The sequence below is a fragment of the Felis catus genome, chromosome C2 (assembly GCF_018350175.1).
Source record: "Felis catus isolate Fca126 chromosome C2, F.catus_Fca126_mat1.0, whole genome shotgun sequence".
NCBI lineage: Eukaryota > Metazoa > Chordata > Mammalia > Carnivora > Felidae > Felis > Felis catus.
The window spans coordinates 115,245,482-115,267,025 of NC_058376.1; the positions used below are offsets into that span (position 1 = coordinate 115,245,482).

General features: G+C 36.5%; 1 protein-coding gene and 1 long non-coding RNA gene across 2 annotated transcripts in view; one reads left to right on the top strand and one right to left on the bottom strand.

The window, feature by feature from the left end:
* The window catches only part of LOC123380101, a 692,161-nt gene that overhangs the window by 174,466 nt on the left and 496,151 nt on the right, over positions 1-21,544 (top strand). The window lies entirely within an intron of this gene.
* AGTR1 (angiotensin II receptor type 1) overlaps positions 1-21,544 on the bottom strand; it is a 45,419-nt gene that overhangs the window by 13,575 nt on the left and 10,300 nt on the right. The gene's annotated exons all lie outside the window — the stretch shown is intronic.

Here is a 21,544-nt window from a genome sequence, read left to right on the forward strand (position 1 = left end):
AGATTCCTGAAACCACAGATAGTATCAAACCCTACATATAGTGTGTTTTTTCCTCTACAAAATTACTTATGTTTCCTCTACAAAATTACCAATGACCTATGATAAAGTTTATAAATTAGGCATAGTGAGAGATTTACAACAATAACTAAAAATAAAATAGAACAATGATAACAATATACTGTAATAAAAGTTATGTGAATGTGGTCTCTCTCTAAAATATCTTGTACTCTATTGAGTTTTCTTCTAATGATGGGAGATGGTCAAGTACCCATGTGGTAAGATGAAATGACGTGAATGACATAGGCATTGTGACCTAGCATCAGGCCACTCTGGACCTTCTGATGGTATGTCAGGAGGAAGATCACTCGCTTCTGAACCATGGCTGACTGCAGGTAACTGAACTGCAGAAAGCGAATCCACATGTAAAGGGGGAACTACTGTACCTAGAATTTCTTTACACACAGAAATTCCCCAAAGTACTTACAAGTTTGTTTCTGGAACATTAATTACTCATCAGATGCTGGGGATGCAAGAGCTACTGCCCTTTGACCTTCGCATAAAGGAAGACAGAGCACCCATTAAGTGATTAGCTATGTCGGTGGGGAAAATGTCAGTTTCAACTTTTCAGTTACATAACTTCAGCACAGAGTGATACACAAGAGTTCAAATAAGCTTATTTAATGTACAGTTGTTTTATGCTCCTCTAGGATTTTACTGGTATCTGTTTCACAAAGAGGACTTATAAAAGTGGCTTAGTATTAACATCAGTAATATTTATGAGTTGTGATTAATTGAATGTTTATTATGTGCCAAGCATTGTGATAATTGCTTTCATATCTGCAAGAATCCTGTTATGGACTGGATTGTGTCCTTTCAAAAGCCATAGTACCCAATGCGACTGTAATAGATATAGATGTAATTATGGGTAAATGAGATCATGAGGTTGGGGTCCTAATCCAATGTGACAGGTGTCTTCATAAGAGGAAGAACACATCATGAATGTGCTTATACAGAGCAGAAGCTATGTGAGGTTAATGAGAAGGTGGCTATCTGCAAGGGAGGGAGAGAGGTCTCACCAGAAACCAACCCTGCCAGCACCTTGATCTTGAACTTTTAGCTTCCAGAACCATGAGAAAGTAAATTTCTGTAGTTGAAGCCACCCAATCTGTGGTATTTTATTAAGGTAAACATAACAAACTACCACAAGGCCTATGAGGATAAGCACAATTATTCCTATTCTTCAGATGAGGAAACTGAGGCTTAGAGAACAGGTCCTTTTTTTTTATCAAAAATAGAATCTGTATTTTTGAGATTTTAAAGTTTCAAGGTTCAGTTATTTTTTTGAGGGGTAAGGTCATCATTTCATATTCTAGTTCAATGCTTCTCAATGGGGGATAATTTTTCCCTCCAGGGACATTTGGCAATGTCTGGAGACACTTTTGGTTCTTACAACAGGGGGGAGTTGGGAGGGGACAACGTTACTTGCATTTAGTAACTGCTTAGATGAGATACTGCTACTCATCTTACAAGGCACAACGCATGACCCCACAACAAAAAATTATCTGGTCTAAGATGTTAATTGTGCTGCTTGAGAAACCTTATTCTAGTCCCTACTTTTTTTTTTTTTTAATTCTTGATAATCTGTAGTTCTTGTCTTTTATGGCATAAGTTAACTGTATACTATATTGGTAGTGCTTTTTTCGTGTATTATATTCATATCATCCCAGGGAAACTACAGATCAAAAGATAAAATCCTGTTGAGTAACCTTCAGATATCCAAGACCATGTTGAGTACTTAGTAGGAGCTCTGAAACTGCGAGTTGACTAAATATTTGTTGTGTCAGATCATTCTAGAAATTACCCTCTCTAAGCATTTTCCAGAACTCTAGGATTCTGCACCAGAAAAGAGAATTTGAGCTTGGATTCGTTATAAGGTCTTTAACGGGTTTGATGGCTATTGTAGCGGCCCTAAAGTTGCTTCTAGAAATAGGAAGCCACCATGTCCGGAAGTCAAACCCTGCCCTCTGGTGGCATCACTGCCATAGACACTGCTGGGAATCTGACAGGGCCAGAGTCAATCTGCAGTGTTAGGTTCTAAACTGACTGCAATATTTAAATGGAAATTTAACTTTATATTCACATGAGGGCTTTTCTCCCCCCTGCAGAATAACATATTAAGTGTAGTCTGTCATCGAGGCTCTCATTAGAATAAAACAAGTACACTCATTTTTGTGAGAGAGGATGAACATACCATTAGTTACAAGCCATAGTGTGCAAGTTTGGCAACCCGAGAGTTTCAGTTACTTAGTTTGTCTCTCTTACTTGCCTTCTCTACCCAACTGCTTTTCTGATCCATAAAGGCACTAAGTAATTGTTTTTGTAGCCAAAGAAGAACATTTCTGGAAAAAGGATTTCTAAAGGAGTAATATTGATAGAGTCCCATGACCAGAATTTTAAGTATTGGTTCATGTGGTATTGTCTTTACAAATTCCTTATAGGTTAGTTCTAGAAGACAAGTACCATTGTGTTTGAAATACCAGCTAAATCTGAGGAAATTATATTGCCCCCTTTTCCCATGAAGAACTCTATTCTCTCACTAGGAAAACACCACTGTACTTCTTATCACAGAGTGCAGCCTTTTCTGTATACTGATGCCAAACGGGTAACATTTTAGTGAGGCATTTGAAGTTGTGATATGCAACTCCATGGGAGACAAACAAGGTCATTTAGAAGGTCTTTTCATTGAGAACATCAGAGCTTTAAAAAGATGTAGGCAGCCTTTCCTGGATAATTGGGGTAAAGTAAATAAAAAAACCCAACAAAGTACAAAAATAAACAATCAGATGGAAACATTCAGAATTAAGAGTGAAATGATAGCAAATGCTAATGTCAGATCTTAATAATACATATAACCAAAAGCCATAAGTGAAAAAGCAACATAATTTAAGAAGTTGAAGAGTAGAATCAGATGATTGCAGGATTTAGCAAGGGTAAAAAAAGACTTAGTACAAACACTAATCTAGAACTGGGGGTAGGGGATTTGGAGGCTTTTTCTTTGTCTCTCTAGAGATTGAAACCTCAGGCAAATTATTAAACCTTCATTCAACGTTGATCTGACAAATGGGAATGAGACCATAAAGCCTCTACCTTGCCCTCGGAAGAATGTTGTTAAGATGATATGTTTAACATAATTTCCTCAAAACACAGTATATCATACCCATTCATTATGAATAGACTAGATACAGTAAAAACAAGTTTAACACATGGCTGAAGTGGAAAGCTAATGGTTATATCAAGAGGCATATATTCAACATTTAGAATTTTAAAAGGAAGCATTAACTTTAGCAGAGTCTGTTGGCTATCAAGCACCATAGAAAATAACCCAGAAGCTTTGCAGTCACAAAGTCAGTTAAGATCCTGGCTTCACCTCTGACTAATCATGTAAATGGTTAAAATACTTACCCTCTTTGAGCCTTAGTCTTCTCATCTTTAAAATGGGATAAAAACTTAGTATATACTGTTACTGCGAGGATTAAATAAAACATGGTGGGGTGGGGTGGGGTGGAAGATTCCCATATAGTAAACAGTAAATGTTATCTGTTGTTACCATTATTTATATTCTCAATATATATTCATATGTCCCCACACTAAGTAAATTACCCCATAAAATTCTACTTTACATATGTGTAATTTGTCACATAACCTATGGTTTATTACACGTAGCCAAGAAGCAGATTGGAATGATGTGAGGAGCCCTGTCCATACAATACAATATGGTGATACAATCTGTTATTAATACCATAAAGCAATATAAAGGACCCAGGAAGGACCCAGTTTTTAAAAGAAGTGAAAGTATGAACATCTGAAGGGCAGATGATTTTAACATTACTTTAAGTTGGAGGACGAAAAAATATCACACTATAGACCTTTGGTTGGTGAATCAAACCTCAACTAATTAGATGGGAAAATTTTTCCTCAAAATGAAGAATTCAGAGAAAAAAATTTCTTTGCCAGCAACTCCCCTAGTATTCATATAAGTCTCTTCCTTGAATTATCTGACTTAACATGTGGTAATTGTTGTTCTTTAATATGATTTCATGAGATTCACTTTCTAATAATTATACAACACTATTGTTTCTGGTAATAACATTTTTGGTATTACTTTATTACTATATAAAATAATGGAAAAACAAATTAGGCTAAATATTTTGTACTCAGAATAGAGCAGGCAGATTTGTGAAGTTCATTAGAACTTTGTGAGAATAACGTAATGTGCTAATAATTTTGGTTATATTGATATGAAGACATCTAATTCAAAGGAAGTGTTTAGAAATCAGTCTGTTTCAGTAGGCATAGTTGTACACAGGTCAGTGATCAGTTTAAAGCCATTGTCTAGATAAACTACACGATTTATGTTATACCAACAAATTAAAATGTTCTCTTTACATAAAAAGTCATTCTGCTGTGGTCTTTCAGCAGCTTTATCTCAATGTGGATCAGAAAGTCACAGAAATTTCTGCTATAGAAGGAAATTGATAAGTCATATTTATTCCTTTTCTTCTTCAGAAAAATACAGAAAATACAGAAAAATATATATGTATGCCCTTTGTCCCTGTAAAAATGCACAATTACTATACTCTAAATGGTGTTTTTGTTGTCAGGTTCTTCAAGCCAAGTCTATTTTCACCTATAATGTAGTTGAACTGTTATTATCTACAGTCTTGCTTTTATTGAAACAACTTAAGTCAGAGATTCATAACATTTTATTGCTGGAATAGTCTCTAGAAATTACATGCTCCAAGGTTCACATATGCAAATACTTACAGGGGCTGGGAATAACAGAGTTGAGTGAAGCAGTCGTGTTGGTGAATGGAGGATCCTTCCTTTTTCTCAGAGGAGGTGGGGGTTGGGGAGCCTCACTTCTCAGGTGTAGCCACTTATGCTAATTATGATATGGGGAGACGCAAGCCGATTTTTTAAAAAGATGAAGCTGGAAATTTCAAATTTTATTTGAAATCTCCTATTTTGAAATGTTTTCAGTTAATGCAAATAATGATAATTAGTAGTAGTAGTAGTAGTAGTAATAATAATAATAATAATAATAATAGCAGCACTGTAGAACTAAGTAGAACTCTTTTGCAGATCAAGTTGGGTCCAAGGGCTGTCAATTTATAACCTAGGATCCAGGCCAACTACTTAATTTTACAACTGAGTAAACAGACTCCAACCACCAGCAAGATTCTGCAGACCCCCATATTGCAGTGTTTTTATATTACACTAAATATTTGAAGCATACCTTTTTTAGAAATCCCCCCTTCCATTTCCACATTCAACAACAATCTGTGATGGAGGAATGAGAGATAGTGGGAAAGCAGAGATGCGATGGGCTGAGGTTATTGTTCATCCTTGCTCTCTTGCAGCCAGGCTGCCCCACCTGGGTGTGCAGGAGGGTAGTCCAGCTCAGAGTATGCGAGCTGTCTCAGAATGTCTAGATGTCACTACCTGCTACACTGTTCCAGACAGAAACTTATTTTTCCCTTTTAATTGTTCCATATTGTTTAAGGTACTATTAGCCTTTTAGAGCTGTTGGTGCATTTCGCCAAAGTGATGTCTCCAGATGGGTGAATACAACATTGAATCTGCGCTATGTGGGTATTCTTGAATATTACTTTAACATTTATTCAAAAAAATATCATCTAGTACCAAAAGGATGATCAATAATGAAAGGGACTGATGTTATTTCATAGAGCCATATTGACCTAATGACCCTGGTTACATAACTAGTAATGAGGTTAAATTTTAAAATATTTTTAATAAGTGCTGAAAAATATTTATCTTCATTGTCAAGTAAAGTGTTTCTAAAGTGAACTGTGATGCTCCAAGCATGGAATTATCTACACACTGGGTGTATGTGTGGTTTTAATGTTTATTTATTTTTTGAGAGAGAGAGCATGAGCAGAGGAGGGGGAGAGAGAGAGGGAGACAGAATCCGAAGCAGGCTCTGGGCTCTGAGGTGTCAGCACAGAGCCCTAGCAGGGCTTGAACTCACAAACTGTGAGATCATGACCTGAGCTGAAGTCAGACGCTTAACCGACCGAGCCACCCAGGCGCCCCTACACATTTATGTTTTTGATACTAATATATTTTCTAAATTAATTCAATACAGGTTTAAAAATACATATAAAAAGTACATAAAAAGAATACATCTGGCATTAACTGAGGGTGTTATACAGGATTAATAATGAACATGGAGTATTTCTGGTGAGTGGTAACACTTGGCTAGCAGATACATTTCTTTGGCTTCTAGCCCTAATATAACTTCCTGGACAAGCTGATTTTTCACTTTTGTTGGAAAAGTAGTTTAGTTCTAGTGAGCATGTTTTGCATTCTGTAATAAAAGGACAGCATGTGCATTTTGGGTAATTGCTTGGTTAGCTGGAAGAACACAGTTTGTGATTTTATACATAAGACCTTAGATGGGTAGAGTGAGAAGTTGGAAAAATACTAACCTGTGTTTTAATTTTATTTTGTGTGAAAAGATCAAACTTCATGCTTTTTCAAACTGTATAGTTTTCAAGGTAAGACAGAAAACAAATATAGAAAATGTTGGTCTGATAATGTAAACTTCCTTATAACTCAGGAGATGTCATGCTAAGGACTGTTAGCAGTTATTTTTTTGATAAATCTCTTTGCTAGAATGAAGGAGTAGCAGTCCCTGGAAGGTAGTGGAATTTGCTCCACAGGCAGAGACAGGCAGGGAAGTAGGGGGATCAAAGTGAGGCGGGAAAGGGCCACATGGCCCATGAAGGCTCTATGCCTTCAGGAATGCTGCTGTCTTTAGCTGGTAATGACTTCTTAAAGGAAACATTCACCTAAGAATTTTAGTAAATAAGCAAGCATTCAGTATTAGGCTGCTGGGATCAAACTCAGGGTCCAGGAAAGAGTATTGTGGGTACAGTGGAAGGAACATCTTAGTATCTTGAGTCTTGATGTTTGTTTTCGTCTGAGATACTGTAGGTTTCATCTCCAGAAATGCAATTGCTGTCTTTTTTATATCTTCCATGTCTCTACCTTTGGTGTTCAAATTTTCTTCTAGCTTCTTGAACATATGAAGTACAGTTATAATAACCACTTAATATCCTTGTGCACTAATTCTATCATCTGTATCATTACTGAGTCTGTTTCCATGGATTGATTTTTTTTCTCTTTATGGATTGTACTTTCCTGCTTCTTTGCTTGCCTGGTAATTTTTGAATGGGATGCTAAACACTGTGAATTTTGCCTTGTTGGTTATTGGACGTTTTGTATCTTATTAAAATTTTCCATCTTTGTTCTGGGAAGTAGTTAAATTACTCGCAAACAGTTTGATCCCCTCAGATCTGGCTTTTATGCTTTGTCAGGTGGGACCAGAGCAGCATCTAGTCTAGGGCCATTTTTTTTTTTCTTATTCTGGAGGCAAAAAACCCTTCTGAGTATACTACCCGATGCCCCATGAATTATACATATGCGCTGAAATGCAAGGGGGATACTTTGCAGATTATCGGGCTCTTCCTTTGCAAAGCTCTCTACTCTCTGGTGCTCTGCCCTGTGAACTCTAGCTCCTTACCTCTCTGGACTCCCAGTTCCATCTCCTCAACTCAGGGAGACCTGGGAGCTTCTTCTTAATTCTTCTTTGTGCCATGGCTGGAAACTACCCCCAGGTAGTGAGCTCGGACAATCATAGGTTTTATTTCATTTGTTTCTTATCCCTCAGAGATTACTGCCCTTTGTTGCCTGATGTATACTGTCTTGGAAACCATTGTTTCTCATATATTGTTTCATATATATATATGTGTATATATATATATATACATATATATACACACACACACATATATATGTATACATATATACACACATATATACATATATACACACATATATATAATATGCAATGTATATACATATATAATATATGTATGCATATATTACATATAATATATATACACATATATTACATATAATATATGTATGCATATATTACATATAATATATATACACACACACATATACACACACATACCATTGTTTCATATATATGTGTGTCTGTTAGACTCTATCATCCATCTATCTATCTATCTATCTATCTATCTATCTATCTAGTTGTAGTTTTAGGTAAGAAGATAAGTCTCTTTTACTCTATCTTGATTGGAAGCAGAAGTTTCTGGGTTTGAGTTTTGACCCTACATCTTGTATGCTATTTGATTTTGGAAGAATGCTCAACCTCTTCCTCTTCTTTGTCTATTTATGACATGACGATAATAATATAATGATTAACCAATGGAATTCTATACGGGAGAATATGTCATAGTCTATGAGATTAGGCAAAGGAGTATCTATCCATACACTGAAAGTGAACTAAAAAAACAAAACAAAGCAAAAAAACACTTCAGTGGGATGAACTTTCTCTCTAGCACAAATCACCTGAACCTTTTTCTCTTGCCCGAACACTTGCCTTATTTTTTGCCCTCACTCCAACTTAATGACCCTGCCCTTTATCTTGCAGACCTACTGGTAAGGGGTCTAAAGGCCAAAAGGCAACATGTCTCCTCTGAGAACCCATGGGTCAAAAAACAGGTTTATCTGAAACATTTTGCCAAAACTACACCACCATATAATTATAGTACCATTAAGAGAGTCTGTGTAATTTGTGGTTAAAAAATTGATTTTTTTTCTTATTTCACATTAAAGTAATCACCAAATTCCTGTGAAGTAAAATGCATAACTATAAATTGAGAACATCTGCCCACAATTATAAATATGTAGAACTCATTCAGCTTATGATCAGTACGTTGACATTTGAAAAGAAAGTGATTTTTTTTAAAGAAAAGATATCTTTTTCTGACATATTAAAATTCCAACTCAGTAAAGTAATGTGAGGCAATAATAAAATTGTATGGTTTTCTTTATTGCATGTTTATTTAGGCCAAACCAGTATGAGGCAGCTAGATTAATTACTTTTTTTACCGTTAAGTACTGTACATAGTTAATTATTTCATCTAAGTCATGTCTGAGCCAAACCTGTGAATTACTGTTCATGCAGGGCAATGATGATAATTTATGTACTCCCTCCATGCTATGGCTTGTTAGTATATTATTTTTGATTTGAAACTAGATGTTAAAAGTTTGCAAGAGGCTTTTAAAGACTACTCTGTGACTTAAGTTCTAAAATTATGGATTTCAAAATTAAGGTTGACAACATGCTATAATAGGAAGTTATTTAGATGATGGAATTATAATACATTCTGTCTGAAAAATATATTTTCCTGTTTTCTGCTCTGATCTGTTGACTCTTATGGTTTCAGCTTGTGCTTTTTTTTTCTGCCTGATTTTATGATCTAGATATTACGTTGGGCCCTTAGTAGTTTTTCAACATGCACAAAACCTGATCTCACCCACTGTCCCAATATAGCTAATCAGATATTTAACTGTGGCTACATGTGCCCAGTGACTACCAGTGCTTAGAAAGGTGCCCATAACCACCACGAACCAACTGAGCTAAACAGATGACATGGAATCCATTTTTAAAATGTATGATCATCTTTATGAAACTTGAGTAACAGGTTCCCAGTGATAATTGTACATAGTCAAGTGAAAGAGAACTTTAAAAAGTTTTATAAATTCAAAAATTAATTTTTAACATGCCATTAAAGTAAAAAAAAAAAAGATAAAGCATCAGTAAAAATAAAAACTATAATTAAAAAAAATAAAAGAGATGTTATAAAGTCTCCTTGCTACTCCCAGAATAGTTCTGGATGAGCCACATTAGCACCACTGGGAGTTCACTAGGAAAGCAATCTCAGGTTCCATCCACCCCTACTGAGCCAGAATCTGCATTTCGACAAGATTCTGCAGGTGATTTGTGCATTTATTCAAGTTTGAGAAACCTAGTCTAGAGGGACATTTAATAATCCTTTAAGTTTGTGCATGGGTCCAGTACCTTGCCCTTCACGTAGACTGGAGAGCACCCCAATCAGTGAGCCCATTCCAGTGGAGTGTGGCTGCCCTTGAAGAGACCTGGGAACATCAAGGTAAGTTTCAGCTGTGTGAGGGTTTCTTGCATTTTCATGGGAACTTTAGAGGAAGAAGAGTCCCAGTGAGCAAAACTGTGTACCAAGGAAAAGAAATCTTTTTCACATGACACAAATATCTGTCAGGGCCATTCATATAAGAAATGAATTGTATGTTAATCTTTTAGAGGAAAATCAATACCAATCCAGACTTCTTGCTGGGACTTTGGTGGGAAGGTCCTTGCTTATTTTAGGAGAACCAAGGAGCACCGATAAGGATGGAAGGTGCCTCACGTTTCCTTGGAGCTATGCTTACCTTTTTATTGTTTGTGTGAAATATATGAATTTCATGAGTAATTTTACCTACCAGCTGTTTGTTTTCTCCTCAAAATGCCTGCACTTGCCTTGCAATTTCCTTTCCTTGCAGAGGCTTTCAAACTGTTCAACCACTAGAGGTCTGTATTACCTATTTAAAAAATCATACCCAACTGGCTGAACAGTTCAGTTCTCAATTTCAGTATATGTTTCTATTTTTTAAACTTTAAAATCTTTTTAAGACATAACACCTGGGAATTAAAAAATCACAACATTTTAGGAAATGAAGGGGAAAACCTAATAGGAACCCTTCCATTTGGAAGGGTATTGAGTCTCCCCCTGTATTTCTAATAGACAGCTGAGCACACCTTCATACTCTGAAACTCAGAACTCCATGGCCAGTCACAAATCAGAGGAACACCATTTATTTTCTGCAAAATAGTTTCCCTGATTTATTTGAAGATGTCTGTGTTTTGTAACTTTAAATTTTAAAGCATTTATTTTTCTCTTTCAACAAAAGTTATTCTCAGATTTAAGACACTGATTTTGCATCTTTTATGAAGGTTTTGAAAATAAGATTTTCTTTTATTGGTCACCCGAGATTAGATGAAGAATTAATGTTCTTTCAGACATACTTGATAAAGTTCTGCTGCAATCTTCTAAACTAACACATCAGCCTGGGTTTGCATGGTTCAAGCTGTAATAGAGGTGATGACTGTTAGTGGTACCTAGTGCAGATTGGGTCCCCCAGGTTTTCATGTGTTCCATGTTTACCCAGGGATTTTCACTAGAATAGCCCATTTGGGTCTGCCCTCTGCCAGTAGCAGTACAGGCTCTGAACCTTCCAGAAATCTAAAAATGAGGCGTCCTGTTTACAAGACACCTGATTAATAATAGTAAAACCTTTCCATAGCCTCATAGAACAGGCCTCCTGAAACAGAGTGCATTCATATATTCACATATTTAAATGGAGTGGTTGAAAATATTACAGACATAAAAGCTGTAATTTACAGTGTATTGCACCAGGGGTTTGGGATTCTGATGCTAGATTTTCATAGCTTCTAATTATGTCTACATTTGGAGTAAGTGGCTACATTTGTTGCCAGGCAAGGTGTAATGCTAAGAGGCTCCCTTCTTTTAAAAGGCATTATTGCATAATGTTCCTGGCCTGCACTGCTTCCAGAAGCATAAGCAGGTCTAGTGTGGCTTCTCTCTCAGTCTGTCACTTTATTAAAACACAACAATTTGCAAGTGTTATTTAGCAGATCAGCTGGGTTCATTTCAAAGGCTAATATTTAACAGAGAGGGAAATAACCCATCCCAATCCTTTTAAAAAGTATTTTCTGTGTATTCTTAGGCAAATTGCCTAGTGTCTTACATAGATCTCAAAGCTAGGATTCAAGGATAATTTTAGTAATGTCTTACCCTGCTTGCCAACATAATTCAAATGATCAATTCTATAGCAGAAGGAATCTAATTCACAGAGCACTCATTTGTACTACAGACCACATTATTTAAAGTAGTTAAATTTTTCTTCATTTCCTGTTGCATTTCTGTGTATGGCTGGTGGCATGTGAATTCACAATTAATTTCCTCACTGAAATGTGACAGAAAAATATCTGCTTTACCTTGTCTTCAGCATTCCTGTAAGAGCTTTGGACTCTCGTATTCAATATGATGCTAGCTTAAACAGGCACCTGGTATCACTATAAACAAATATTGACACGGTGTTCACTTATATACATATATGTAAAAAAAGTGCTGATGGTGTAGCAGTTAATTAAAAGCAACAGCAGGAAGAACTCAGCCTCTGGAGAATTTGATGAGTTACATCTGGAAAAAAAATGGTCAGAACCAGGGTGTTGGAGTCAGTCCCAAATTCCAGTTCTGTTCCTGACATTGGTTAGCAAAGCGGGCCCCTTAGGCTCAGTGTCTGTGAAGAAATGAAGCCAATAAGACCACCTGGCCTATGGGGTTTGTTTGTTGGCGGATTAAGTAACAAAATGCGGATGAAGTGCGTGACCCAGGGCCTGATCCAGTAAGTGTCCAGTTAATGGATGTTAACTATTATTTTCTCTGCTTCTTTGGGTCCACATTTATAAAATAGCAATATAATACTATGGCAACAATCATAGTTATCTCTTAAGTGTTGCTCTGAGAAGTAAGATTATGTACATGAAATAGTACCTGGCATGGTTGCTTCCCCAAACTGGTCTCCCAAAGTTTTCACCCATAAAACTAAATTGCAAGTTGGGAGAATTTCAAGGATGATTCATTCCTGAATTTGAGACTTTTTTTTTTTTTTTAACTTTTTTGAGTGAGAAGATTTGTCATTTAGATTCTTTAAGTTTTACCTACTTTTTCTGATCTGGATGATGACTTAAATTTGTGAGCCTACCAGATTAGAAGATAAAATACTGCATTGAAACAATAGTTAACTAGAGACAGAAATTATTTTCAGGGAAGTTAAAAAACTGAAATTAAGAATCTGTTCAACTTCAGGGAATGGAAAGGAAAAACATGATGGTGCTTAAAATACTATTTTCAAACCTTTCATTATTCTGGCCCTAGCAATTGAGGAAACTTTGTTTTCCCCTAAATGCTGTATAGTAAGTATCTCCTTTCAGGAGAGAAATCTGTGGGAGAGGGATTTGATGGAAGCTGTGACTAACTAGCTTTTTATTAGGGACCGAATACTGATTAAATTACAGGCATTATTTTAACTCAACTTGTCTTCCCAATACTATTGGGATTTAGAATTAGAATTGCTGTATTTTGCAATGAGTGCTGAAGAGAACAAAGACCAGCTACTGACATACAACTGAAAAGGTTTTTCTCAGCAAAGGACTAGACTTGGCAGTTTGGCCTTTATGCAGCGATTTCCAAGGACACACTGGAGTTACAAAAGAGGTACATGCTTTCTGAAATCAGAGGCACTCACCTGGGCAGAAGTCCACATCAGTTCAAACTGACTTTCATGTTTTTGTGTGAGAAAAGGAAAACCTCTCATTTAAAGTTATGTATTGGATATTCTTAAAATGTTCTAGTTCCTTGCCAGGCTGATTTTATGGGATGTCATTGACACGAGGGGTACTGGGAAATAAATTCCTGTACTGTTATAAATAAATAACTATTTGTACTATTAACTAGCCTTAGGACCTGAAATTATACCAGAAGTTCTTTTTGGATCATATTTCAGTTTAGAGAGCCAGCCACACATCAGCAGTTAAGGGCTGAACCCCCATATCTTTCTGTCAACTCAGCACCACCCCATTTCCAGGAATCTCCTGAAATTACCGCCACTTTGGAAATCAAATCATCATTTCCACTTCTGAGTACATTAAAACTCTCCACATGTGCAGGAGAATATACAGAAACATTCACTGTAGCGTTGTTAACCAGCCATTGAGTACTGCTTTTCTAGAATAAAGGAAGTTGCATTTTTTTTTTTTTTCTCATTCTGGTCATGATCACTTTAATTTATTACTCTTGGGGAAGTCTCTAATGGAGACCTATAGAGCAGCTGGCCCATTTGGGAGAAGCGTGACATCAGAGATGCTTGTCTCTTCCTTGGCTTCATCTGCTAGAAATAGTAACTAAGTCCTTTGCCTATGCTGGTAGGAGAGGAGCTGTAGAAAATCAAATTAGCAGGAAAGAAACTATTAGTCTTCATTTTCTTGTTTCCAACCTGCAAATACAGATTGTTAAATACACTTGTTCCCTAATGCTCATTAGGAAATCTTGAAGAATAGCCGGACAGGAAAAAAGCATGGGGATTATGAGCAAACAATACCACTAAAATATAATGCAAAGTCAGGATCGTTGCTTCTCATTCAGACGATCTCACATGTTTAAGGTTGGTTGAATTTGAAATTTTCCATTAGATAATTTCATACCTAGTTATATGTAGACTAATGTCACATTTACAATCCCAAATGTATCTTTTTATTTAGAGTTTTCTTTTTGTTGGACTTGAAGTTAAAATAGCTGAAATGGGATTATCAATATATGAAATCATTTTCCATCTGGTAGTATCCCTAGGACTTGTTAAGTTCACTGGTGTTAAGTTCACTGGAATATTTGTTTGTCTAAGAATGCAGAGCTTTTACTAAAAATAATCTAATGGCAATGTTGTGTAGCTCCAACTCTTTATTGCTTGAGGAGTTTTACTTTCAGAGACAATGGATTACAGGTTAGTGATAGGCAAAGCATTTTTGGAGTATACCAAAGGCCCCAAACATATCATTTGGGTGTCCAGGAGGAAGTGACATTAAATACAGGATTTTAATATTTAGAGTTTTATAGCCATAGAACCATCCACTGGGGATTGAATCATAGACCTGACTTCTTTTAAGATTAAAATCTTCAATTTTGGAAACATTTTACTACATTTCAAAGTATGTTAAGTCTTTAAACCATTTAGGTTTAATCATTTGTTTCTTCTCTTGTAGCATCCATTCTTAATATCTCCAGTTTTTACCTATTAGTCCTACTAGCCTTTGATAACTTGATCTCCCTTTTGTTATCCATTCTTCTTTGGTGGTTTCTAAGAATACTGGCGTATTTGCTGTGCCTTGAATTTGCTGGTGTCGTACTGCCAAGGGCCTTTGCTTTGCTTTATGCTTTGCTTCTGCGTAGAAGAGTCCTTCCCCAGATGTCCATAGAGTTCCTTCCTTCTTACTAAGGAGGCTTTCTCTAAATACCCTTTGAAAACTGCACTTTCCCCTCTCATTTCTAGCTCTAGTCTCCATTTTATGCAACATATTGCATATTTTACTTGATTGTTTTTCTGTGTACATGCACTAGAATGTAAGTTCTGTGAGGCCAGGGGTTTTTGTCTGCTGTTCACACTTTGTCCTCAGGGCTGAGAACAGGAACTGGCACGTGGGTATCCAACAAAATTACTTATTAAATGAATCACAGCAGATTATGTTGCAAACTGCAACCCTAAATAGGAATAACTTATATTTAATTAATTCTCATTCAGAAGGATTCTTATGGTCATGACATTTGATATTTTTATTTTATTTAAATTTTTTTTTAATGTTTGTTGTTTTTTTTTTTAGAGAGAGAGAGAGACAGAGACAGAGCACTAGCAGGGGAGGGGCAGAGAGAGGGAGACACAGAATCCAAGGCAGGCTCCAGGCTCTGAGCTGTCAGCACAGAGCCCAACACAGGGCTCAAACCCACAAACTGTAAGATCATGACCTGAGCCAAAATAGGATGCTTAACTGACTGAGCCCCTGATATTTTTATTTTAGAGTCAGAGGAAAGAAACTTTACAATTAACCAATACTCATTCAATAATATGTAAGGTCACAATAGTTGTAAACTGAAATGTCATCAGGATTTGGGCAGTTAAATAAATGTGTGAAGCACCCTATCGGGGAATGATGGGGTCTGTGATAAACAAGAGAGTTTATATACTGTCCTATTTAAAGGCATTTGGATTTGAAAGAGAAATTTAAAACACAGCACTGCCTGAAGGAAACGTATCTACCTGTGGTTTCAAAGGCCCACTTCAGCTGTCAGTATGTGGCTGACAGGACCATGAAGACATTTTCTAAGTCACACTGTTTTTGAACTGCGTTTTAACTATATATTCAGGTTTGGGTATGTGCCTGACTCCACATCAGGACAGAAATACTCAACTGATCAAATCTAATTACATTTGCTTCCCAACTAAATTGTGTATCACCTTCCCCTCTTGTGAGAGATATGGCCCCTCTTGGGTCCTCAGCATCTGATTATTGCAAACCTAATTGATTTGCGACATTTCATTAATAAAGTTAACTAAAACTAATTATACATATTGAATAAAAGTTTCCTGTGAAATGAATTATTCTATTTAGCTTAAGGGTTCTTAATTGGCAGAATGAATTGCTGAGGAGGACTGCAGAATTAGTTTCTCTTGGGATCTTTATATCTATCTATCTATCTATATCTAAAAATATATAGATATGTATATGTATATTTATATAAACTTAACCAATATGGGTTGATGGATAGTGACACCATAGAAAATAAAAACAGAAAAAAAATTGATAAAATGTGAAAATTAAAGATGTCAGACATATTCCTAAGAAGATAAAAATCATCAAATAGGTTACATAGATCTCTTCCTTTTAAGATGTTAAATTAGGTCTGTTAAACTTGTCATATATCTTAAAGAAGCTAAAATAAAATTTTTAAAAAGATTTATTTATTTTTGAGAGCGTGAGAGATAGAGAGTGTGTGAGTGGGGGAGGAGCAGAGAGAGGGAGACCCAGAATCTGAAGCAGGCTCCAGGCTCTGAGCTGTCAGTACAGAGCCCAATGTGGGGTTCAAACTCGGGAAGAGCGAGATCATGACCTGAACCGAAGTAGGACGCTTAACTGACTGAGCCACCCAGGCACCCCAAAATAAAAAATTTTAAGTTATTGACATTTATTGTTTTATTCATAATTATGAATCTTCCTTCACTTATTTGGTACATATTCTATTTCTTACTCTTTAATTCAGATGGCATGTTCTGTCTAACTCACCCATCTAATTAAGTCTACATTCTAGCAGAAATCCAGGGGTTGCTTACTACTACTTCAGTTATCCCAAATCAAGCTGATGTGCTGTGGGCAGTACTTCTCACAAATAGGGCCGTTTCCAAAGCTCCTTAATTGTTCAGCTGTATACAGATAAACATGTTCTATGTAAAATGAAGACTAGCATTCATTGGTTTAGAGATGAATAAAGTACGTCTGGTCCATTAGTGTTATATGTATCACATAAGAAGCTGTTGTCATTACTGACTTGAATTTGCATTGCTTTCACATTGCCAAAACGGGTTGGACTTCTGGCTTTACATCGCTGAGACAATTGTTTTATCCTCCTGCTCTGGACACTGACCATATTAGAGGGACCAGAAGCAGTGAAATGCCTATCTTGTTCTTCCTCTTTGACTTGGGAGCATTGCTGAGGAGCCAAGGTTCAGGGTCTATGTCAAGAGACAGCCTTTACCCACTGCCTGGTTTTATCTACAGCAGCTCTGTTTGCTTTCTGTAGTGACCCATACTGTGTATAGAAGTATTTTGGCCTTGCCTGGATGAGAGGAGGAGGAAGGCTGCTCCTGATTGGATTTTGGGCTTGAAATATGACATTGTTCCTGTCGTCCCAGGGCCCCCAGCATATGTTTGAATTCTGGAAAGGTGCCAAAGACATAGTCCCAGATAACTGGTTACATTCTACCAGGTCTGTGCTGTATTATTACATTTCTAAGATATCCCACACCTTTCTGAAATTAAAAAAAAAAATCCTATATGTGTAAATCTTGTTAAAAGCCTTTTTTAAAAAAATGTTTATTTATTTTGAGAGAGAGAGAGAGAGAGAGAGAGAGAGAGAGAACGAGAACGAGGGAGGGAGGAGCACAGAGGGAGGGAGAGAGAGAATCCCAAACAGGCTCCATGCTCACAGCACAGAGCCTGACATGGGGCTAAATCTCACAAACTCATGAGATCATGACCTGAGCCGAAATCAAGAGTTGGACACTGACTGAACCATCCAGGTGCCTCTAAATCTTAAAAGTCTTAAAAGGAATGACTAGTTGAAGGGGAAGGATGACAATTTTTTGGTACTAATCAAAAGTTCTCCCTGCCAGCAAAACAGCCTCTACATTTAGATGCTAATTCTCTGAGTTCTTTTAATTATTATTATCTACAAAAAAAACTTTTTTAATGTTTATTTATTTTTCAAGGAGAGAGAGAGAGACAGAGCGTGAGTGGGGGAGGGGCAGAGAGAGAGGGAGACACAGAATCAGAAGCAGGCTCCAGGCTCTGGGCTGTCAGACAAAGCCCAATGTGGGGCTCGAACTCACGGGCTGTGAGATCATGACCTGAGCTGAAGATGGACGCTTAACTGACTGAGCCACCCAGGCATCCCTGAGCTCTTTTAATTATTAAAAATAGTAACAGTAATCCAAATGTGAGTCTCCTACCTAGTCAGTTAGGTGCTAAGCGTATCTAGTTCTGTTTTTTTTCAAGCCTAGGAACAGTGTTTCTATACATATATGGTGAATAATAGGTTATTTGGAGTAAACCTGTTACTCTATAAAGAAACCTTTTTTTGTTTGTTTATTGAAAGAACCACCCCTCAAATGGCTACCCTTTACTTTGCCTTTTTTCATTGCTAAGACTCTAGGATTCATACTTGATAATTCCAAACTGGGTGCAAATTTCTATTATATATGCTTTTATTGAAAAATAATATTAAATGTGTAAAGGGAATATAGTGTGGATATTTAAATGCTTTTCTCACAGTTAGTTATATAGCTGTTTCAAATCCTTGATGCTTCAATGACTCAAAGACAAAGTTGTTTTTAATTTTTTGCCTTGTGTAACACACAATCCAGGAACCAAATGTAATTGAACTACTAGGTATAAGTTTCTAGAAAGTAATTGAGACTGACATTTTAATAATGGGATCATATTAGTGGAAAAATGGTGACTAAGAACTTTAAGAATATACTATAATGGGATGGTTACATTAATTAAAAACTGAAAACAAATTACTCTTCTCTGTGGTACATATAATTTGGAAATAAAAATAGGGACTTCTAATATCTTGTACATTTCTATAAAAAGAGAAGAAAAGAAATAAGTGGTCTAATACTTATTTTTCTTGTCTCTCCAATTTCTTAAAATATGTGAAGTCAGCTGTAGTTAGGTCAGTACAATTGAGACATATCTATATTGCTGCAGGAAAAACAAACCTCACAGAATATACAGAATAAAAAAAATATGGGTCATTAAGATGACCCTACATCTTTTCTAGTTTTGTTTTACTTGGAGTTGTCAATGATGCGGGTAAAGAACCCAACAGCTGTATATTATTAGTTCAGTATAATTACATGTACCTCTTCTCACGATTTTTAAGAAAACCAAGAACTTCTAACTTTAGAAGAGTACATAAGATACTTAATCCCATGTATCTTAATACGCAAATAAATAAGAAAAAGAGAAAGTTACTGCGAGAACTATATACCAGATACCCTGCAACTGAGAAAATTAGAATTTAAAAAATACTTTAAAATTTCCAAATTAGTTTAAAAGAGCATAACAATTGCTTACCAAGTAGCAGTGGAAGAGTCCACTCTGTTGTTAGTACTATCAATAGAATACTATCCAATAGAACTTTCTATGATGATAAAAATGTTGTAAATCTGTGCTGTCCACTAGAGTAGCCACTGGCTATGTATCTACTGGAATTCTTGAAATATGCCTAGAACAACTGAGGAACTGAATTTTTAGTTTCATTGTATTATAGTTAATTTACACTTACACTTGAGTAGCCACACATGACACAGGAATACCACACTGGATAGTGCAGGCCTACAGATTTTAAGCTACGGAATATGGTCTTTATTGATTCTTTTAAATGTCCTGGTTTTCCCCATTTGTCCTAAGTAGATTTCAACTTAAATTCTTTTGGTCCTATAAAACAAGCCCTGAAATGCTGTTTACACATTACTGGTTTAAATCAATAAGAGATCAGAGTTCTCTGCTCATAAGTTGGTAAAAGAGACATTGCAATGTTCAGAAGGTCCTTCTGAACACACCTTTTGTATTTCAGTATAGTGCCCATGGATGGCATGGGGCCTTGGAGATTGTTTTATAGGAAACCCAAAGCAAAGTTTTGGCAGTTAGTGGCCAAATTGGTATAGCATCAGTTCTTTAGCAAACAAAAAATAACTTAGAATTAAGCATGTTTTGCTTATTCATCTGAAACTAAAAGTTTGAAAAAGTTAATTTTATGGAGGGTTTTTCCCCCCACTGTTTTGTTGTTTGTAAGCAAAAAAATCATATTTATTTTGCTATAAATGTGTGAATGTTAGAAAGCGGGGGCTTCCAAAACACAGGAGAAGGGAGGCTGTTATATAGAAATTTCTATCAGGAACTCCCCTGGATTACTGTCTTGCTTCTTCTGTTACAAGGTTGATGGCACACTATGGACAAAGAGTTTCTTCTGTTCAGTACTCTTAGGATGTAAAATAAAGCTTCCTATCTTAGTGACTTTCTAATTAGGACATACATTTCAGTGTACTTTTCCCAGAGCTGGATTTTTACTGAAAACATGTACAGCCCAGCTTTCTAAGCTTATCTATACCTCAAAAACAAAAACAGAACAAAACAAAACAAAACGAAAAATCCCCAAAACCTAAAGATTTCCAGTGTCAGAACTCTGTAGAATGTACCCATTTTCGTCGCCAAGATTTTTTTTTCAATATATGAAATTTATTGTCAAAATGGTTTCCATACAACACCCAGTGCTCATCCCAAAAGGTACCCTCCCCTCCCTCCCACCCCCCATCAACCCTCAGTTTGTTCTCAGTTTTTAAGAGTCTCTTATGCTTTGGCTCTCTCCCACTCTAACCTCTTTTTTTTTTTTTCCTTCCCCTCCCCCATGGGTTTCTGTTAAGTTTCTCAGGATCCACATAAGAGTGAAAACATATGGTATATGTCTTTCTCTGTATGGCTTATTTCACTTAGCATCACACTCTCCAGTTCCATCCACGTTGCTACAAAGGGCCATAGTTCGTTCTTTCTCATTGCCCTGTAGTACTCCATTGTGTATATAAACCACAATTTCTTTATCCATTCATCAGTTGATGGACATTTAGGCTCTTTCCATAATTTGGCTATTGTTGAGAGTGCTGCTATAAACATTGGGGTACAAGTGCCCCTATGCATCAGTATTCCTGTATCCCTTGGGTCAATTCCTAGCAGTGCTATTGCTGGGTCATAGGGTAGGTCTATTTTTAATTTTCTGAGGAACCTCCACACTGTTTTCCAGAGTGGCTGCACCAATTTGCATTCCCACCAACAGTGCAAGAGGGTTCCTGTCTCTCCAGCATCTATAGTCTCCTGATTTGTTCATTTTGGTTGTCGCCAAGATTAAAGCAGTCCTCAATAGTTTCCTAACTCTACCATGGAGTGCCTTCTGGCAACTGTTTCCTCCTTGCCAATGAAACAAAGAAGAATAAAATCAACATTTGTCTACCCACCCACCACTTATCCTATCTATCTTCTGCTTTGATAAAATATAATCCCAAGATATTCAGAAGGAGATAAGCTACTCTTTTCATTCTCCCTGGAGGGACTAGGGGATGTCCTCCCTGTTAATTTAGGAAGTTGAGGGTTTGTTCCTTGAGC